The following is a 6,328-nucleotide window of genomic DNA, read 5'->3' as shown; positions in this document are numbered from 1 at the left end:
TGTGGGCCCATGCGTTAAGACGGCACTGTCTGTGGCGAGACTTTTTAAAGATGAGATCGACTCGCATTCTCGCCTTGAAGTTGGGAACCACAGAAAATCGACTTCAGCTGACCACCACTGTGGTGACAGTGGGGTTCCAACCCGGGGCCTCGCAACGCGAGTCCGTCACTACGAACACTCGAACACAACAGCGGCGGGCTTGGGGATCTGGTCCCTCCTTCCGATTTCAAAATTGTTTATTTCTTAAAAATTAGAAACAACAATAGAATGTTAAGTAATATGTGAATATGGGGGGGGGGGGATGTTTACGTTTTATGGAAAAAAAACTTTTAATGGTCAATTTCAAGTACAGAATCATTTTGAAATTGGATGATTCTTTCTTAAAATCACCCTGTATACGAAAATCAAGGACCATACAACTCGCTACATTTCCATCTTGCATAAGGCACGCTAAGTACATAAAAAAAGTAAATATTTATATATTAAAAAACAGATTATCTTTGGAAGTCAATATCACCTAATCAAAATCGAAACAAGCATTCCGAAAAAGGCTTTCGGAACACCGCGTTTACTGGCGAAAAATCGGGATGTCCCGTACAACCGGAACATGGTCATAAGGCGAGGGGGGGGGGCAATTTTTTTTTTTGGTCAAAAGGGGGTCGCGGCACCAAAAAGTTTGCGTACCACCGTTCTAGAGGTTTCTGGAATGCCACGGAAACCGTGATCAAGAAACACCACGTGATGAATTACGTTCGGGAAGAACACGTGTATTATAGAAATGAATTACCTTTTGGGTTTGATAATACAATTGAATAATCGACGTTGGATATACCCAAAATTCCAAAATGAACACGGCTATGTATTACGTTATGAACTTGTATTATGTTCTAAAGAAGTTTCGGAAAGACCACTGAAACCGGAATCAAGGAGAATTATGGCGTGTTCTAGAAACTTAACTATATTTTTCACTAGAATTATGTTCTAGAAGTTTTTTGAAGACCACGGTAACCGTGATTAAGGGAGACCATTCGAATTATGTTCTAGACTTTCCGGAACACCACAAGGAATATGTTCTAGCGAAGTTTCTAGAAGACCACACGATATATCTCTATAATATGTTGTGTAAAATTTTCATCAATTCTGAATGAAGATAATTTTTTTCATGTTCTAGGGAAGTTCCGGGAGACCACGTGAATTATGTTCTGGGGAAGTTTCTGGAAGATCACGCGATTGTTTGAGAAGCTTCTGAAAGACCACCGAAACCCTGATCAAAAAAGACCGCAGCGATCACGTTCTAGAAATATTTGGGAAAACAATGCGAATTATGTTCTAGCGAGTTTCTGGAAGACCACGGAAACCGTGACCAAGAAAGGCCACGTGAATTATGTTCTAAGAGTTTTTGGCATACCCCGTGAATTATGCTCTAGAAAAGTTTCGAGAAGACCATGGGAATTATGGTCTAGCGAAGTTTCTGGAAGACCACATGAACCACGTTCTAAAGAAGTTTCAGAAAGACCACCGAAACCATAATCAAGGAAACCAACGAGAATTATGTTCAGGGTTTCAGGAGGACCACGGAAACCTAGATCAAGGAAACCCATTCGAATTACGTTCTAACCAAGATTTTGGAAGACCACAAGAACCACGTTCAAAAGAAGTTTCGGAAAGACCACCGAAACCATAATCAAGGAAACTAACGAGAATTATGTTCTAGGTTTCAGGAGGATCACGGAAACCGAAATCAAGGAAACTCATTCGAATTACGTTCTAACCAAGTTTCTGGGAGACCACAAGAACCACGTTCAAAAGAAGCTTCGGAAAGACCACCGAAACCATAATCAAGGAAACTAACGAGAATTATGTTCTAGGTTTCAGGAGGACCACGGAAACCGAAATCAAGGAAACCCATTCGAATTACGTTCTAACCAAGTTTCTGGAAGACCACATGAACCACGTTCTAAAGAAGTTTCGTAAAGACCACCGAAACCATAATCAAGGAAACCAACGAGAATTATGTTCAGGGTTTCAGGAGGACCACGGAAACCGAGATCAAGGAAACCCATTCGAATTAGTTCTAACCAAGTTTCTGGGAGACCACAAGAACCACGTTCTAAAGAAGTTTCGGAAAGACCACCGAAACCATAATCAAGGAAACTAACGAGAATTATGTTCTATGTTTCAGGAGGACCACGGAAACCGTGATCAAGACAGAACATTCGAAATATGTTCTAGTGAATTTACTAGAAAAACGACGTAAATTATGTTTTAGAGAAGTGTGGAAGATCACATGGATGCTGTTCTAAAGAAGTTTCGAAAAAAACGCTGAAGCAGTGATCAAGGAGAACCACGAGAATTGTTCTAGAGGTTTCTGGAAGACCACGCGATATATTTCTATATAATATATTGTATAAAACTTTCAATTCTGAATAATTTATATAAAAAAACGTGAATTATACATGTAAATATTCTAGAGGTTTCTAGAATGCCACGGAAACCGTGATCAAGAAAGCCCGCACGAATTATGTTCTGGAGAAGTTTCTGGAAGATAACATTGTTCTAGAGAAGATTCGGAAACACCACGGAATTATGTTTCTGGAGAAGACCATGGTAACCGTGAACGAAAAAGAATTCTAATTATGTTCTAGAAAATTTTCTGAAAGACCATGTGAGAGACAATGCGATTTAAGTTTTAGAATAGGTGGAGATAGACTTGGACATCTGGGGGATGGAGCACGGTCATTATTGGTTGGGGGCACAATGATGATGTCAATTTATATATACACATATACATTAGATCAGTCGACTCAACCTTTAACGCCCCCCCCCCCCATGGCCAACCCCATATCTCCGCCAATTATGTTCTAGAGAAGTTTCTGGAAGACCACGCCAATTATGTTCTAGAAAAGTTTTTGACAGACTAAGTGCATTATGTAGTAGCGAAGTTTCTGGTAAACCACCGAAACCGCTATCAAGAAAGACCACGTGAATTATCATAATTCAATTGTGTTCTAAAGAAGTTTGTGGAAGACCACGGAGAACAGAAGAGTATTTTGTAAAAATGAGGCATATTCACTTATCACTGAGAAATAATCCCCGGCCATAGGTGCTGGAACTTTAGGGGGGGGGGGGGGCTGAGACTATTTCACACACAGCCCAGCCTCCTTCCCTAATAATTCATGAATCTATACATATAAAATTGATTTTCTGTCTGTCTGTGTGTGTGTATGTATGTTCTCTATACAAATCTACAATTTTAGATCAACCGTCGCCAAATTTTGCATATGTACCAAATGGGACCCGACTTGAACGATACGCTACTTTAAAATTTCGTCAGAGAAGGGCAAATGCCCCAAACGGGCAAAAAACTGTCGGGCAACAATGGTGTTTCGGCCTCAACAATCACTTTCGGAACGTTTACTTTGGTTACCGTGGTTCCCTAGCAATGCGTTTCAGACGTGTATGTGCCTTTACAATGGTTTGTTACTTCTCTAATCCTGTTACTATAGGAATAATAATTTGTCTTTATAATGTTTTGCCACATTTTCAATACTCCCATTAATGTGGTTTTTTGAATGACGTCATAATCATCATCAGCATCGCTTTGAGGGTCAGGAAAAGGATGATCCTCATAGGAATCAGTGTTAAAATATCCGATTTTACTGTAGAAATTCGAAGATTTAATGAGGTTTTCTGCTGCATCTGTAATTTCAAAAATTGTGTTGAATTCTTGATTTTTTTAAAATATATTGAGTTCGCTTAGAGATACGAAGCCAGAAAATTGAATATGAAGCCATTAGCCGGACGTACTTTCGAGTTGGATATTCATGCAATAACACATTGATTTCAACTTTACATTTATATGTTCTCAAGCATGAAAATTAATGGCTCCGCATTGTCTTTTGATATTCAACTGCATAAATTCATATAATTTAGGTTGTTTTAAAATTAATTATGGGCCCGTAAAACAGGGCTGTCCTAAGAGCATCATGGGCACCCTGGCCAGTTGGTTTTTCTGAGGTCCTACCAGGTAAATTCTAGAAAATTTCAACCAACTCTAATTTTTGTGAGGCACCTCTTCTCTTGAGGCCCACGGGCCGTGCCCGGATGGGCCCATGCGTTAAGACGCCACTGCCGTAAAGTGCATCGCACGCGAAGAAATACCACAGCTTTAGCTAAGCATTTTTGGAAGCTTAAATAGGCAGATGGATAACCTGAAGTTCGTGGGGGGTGGGGGATCGAAATACCCAGCGCCCCTTGAAAAAGGAAGAAAAATATTTCCATTTCTACGTTTCTTTAAATCCAGATTTGTTTATTTCATGAGTCACGCAGGAAGTCGCCATATTGGTTAACTTAGGTACGGTTTGTATGTCCCTCAAAGAAAGAGAGATCACGTGATATCCAAAAAGCCTCATTGAAGAAAGAAAACCCGGGCAGCGCCGGGTGTTATAGCTAGTAAATAATATAACTAACCATTCCGCCTCCTGCAAACGAGTCCTTTATATACAAGACAAATGGAGATTTTAACCCCCCCCCCTCCAATGTTTTGATGTCTATGCCGCGCGCACGGGCAAATCGGCCTTTCGGTATACTTGCAGAACACTTGTGGGACCCGCGGCATAACAAAAGCCCACTTGAGTGAACAACGACACAGTTCCAGATCACTCAAGTCACCCGTGGAACATTTACAGTGGCTACGGTGCTGTTCTATATCACTTTATACACTGAAGAGCCAAAAAAAAAATGGTGACACCTGCCTAATATCGTGTAGGGCCCCCGCGAGCCCGCAGAAGTGCCGCAACACGACGTGGCATGGACTCGACTAATGTCTGAAGTAGTGCTGGAGGTAATTAACACCATGAATCCGTAGGAGTAAGAGTGGGTGGAGATCTCTTCTGAACAGCACGTTGCAAGGCATCCCAGATATGTTCAATAATGTTCATGTCTGGGGATTTAGGTGGCCAGCGGAAGTGTCTAAAGTCAGAAGAGTGTTCCTGGAGCCACTTTGTAGCAATTCTGGACGTGTGGGGTGTCGCATTGTCCTGCTGAAATTGTCCAAGTCCGTCGGAATGCACAATGGACATGAATGGGTGCAGGTGATCAGACAGGATGCTTACGTACTTGTCACCTGTCAGAGTCGTATCTAGACGTATCAGGTGTCACATATCACGGCAGCTGCATACACGCCCCATACCATCACAGAGCCTCCACCAGCTTGAACAGTCCCCTGTTGACATGTAGGGTCCATGGATTCATGAGGTTGTCTCCATACCCGTACACGTCCATCAGCTCGAAGCAATTGGAACCGAGACTCGTCAGACCAGGCAACGTGTTTCCAGTCCTCGACAGTCCAATGTCGGTGTTGTCGGGCCCAGGCGAGGCGTAAAGCATTGTGTCGTGCAGTCATCAAGGGTACACGAGTGGGCCTTCGGCTCCGAAAGCCCATATCGATGATGTTTCGTTGAATGGTTCGCACGCTGACACTTGTTGATGGCCCAGCATTGAAATCTACAGCAATTTGAGGAAGGGTTGCACGTCTGTCACGTTTAATGATTCTCGTCGGTCCCGTTCTTGCATGATCTTTTTCCAGCCGCAGCGATGTCGTACATTTAATTTTTTACGGGATTCCCGATATTCACGGTACGCTCGTAAAATGGTCGTACGTGAAAATCCAAATTTTATCGCTACCTCGGAGATGCTATGTCCCATCTCTCGTGCGCCGACTATAACACCATGTTCAAACTCACTTAAATCTCGATAACCTGCCATTGTAGCAGCAGTGACCGATCTAACAACTAAGCGAGACACTTGTTGTGTTATATAGGCGTTGCCGACGGCAGCGCCGCACTCTGATTGGTTGCATATCTCTTTATTTGCATACGCATGCCTGTACCAGTTTTTTTGGCTCTTCACAGTTTACGTGGAGGTCACGGGAACAGGTCAATATCACATCATACGAAATATCAAACTGAAGATCGATCTGAAATTGGATTCCCGGCTACTGAGGAGGAGTGATGGTGAAAAAAAAAAGATAGATAATTAGAATGGATGATGATACGAACTTCGAAGCTACGTATGGATGAGCAATGTCAAACGTGAAGAGTGTTAGAAAGCGCGTGAAATGGCGCTAAGCAGTTTTTAGAATTCCGCTAACAATGTACGTACTGACGTGTAAGTCCAACACTTAGAATCTGAACGGAATGACTGTCTAGGCCTGAGAACGGAAGTGTTTGTTCGAGCAAGCAAATGAATGTGGCGATCCAGAGTGTCGGAGATAAAGTCCGACATGGCCAATCTCGCGAGCAGAAGCGGTTGTCTGATAGTGGCTGTC

Source organism: Pholcus phalangioides, unplaced genomic scaffold (assembly GCF_987345545.1).
Source record: "Pholcus phalangioides strain wild (caught in Gottingen) unplaced genomic scaffold, Ppha-v1.0 ptg000010l_1, whole genome shotgun sequence".
NCBI lineage: Eukaryota > Metazoa > Arthropoda > Arachnida > Araneae > Pholcidae > Pholcus > Pholcus phalangioides.
The sequence above is the reverse complement of the archived record's forward strand: the minus strand, read 5'-3'. Positions refer to the sequence as shown.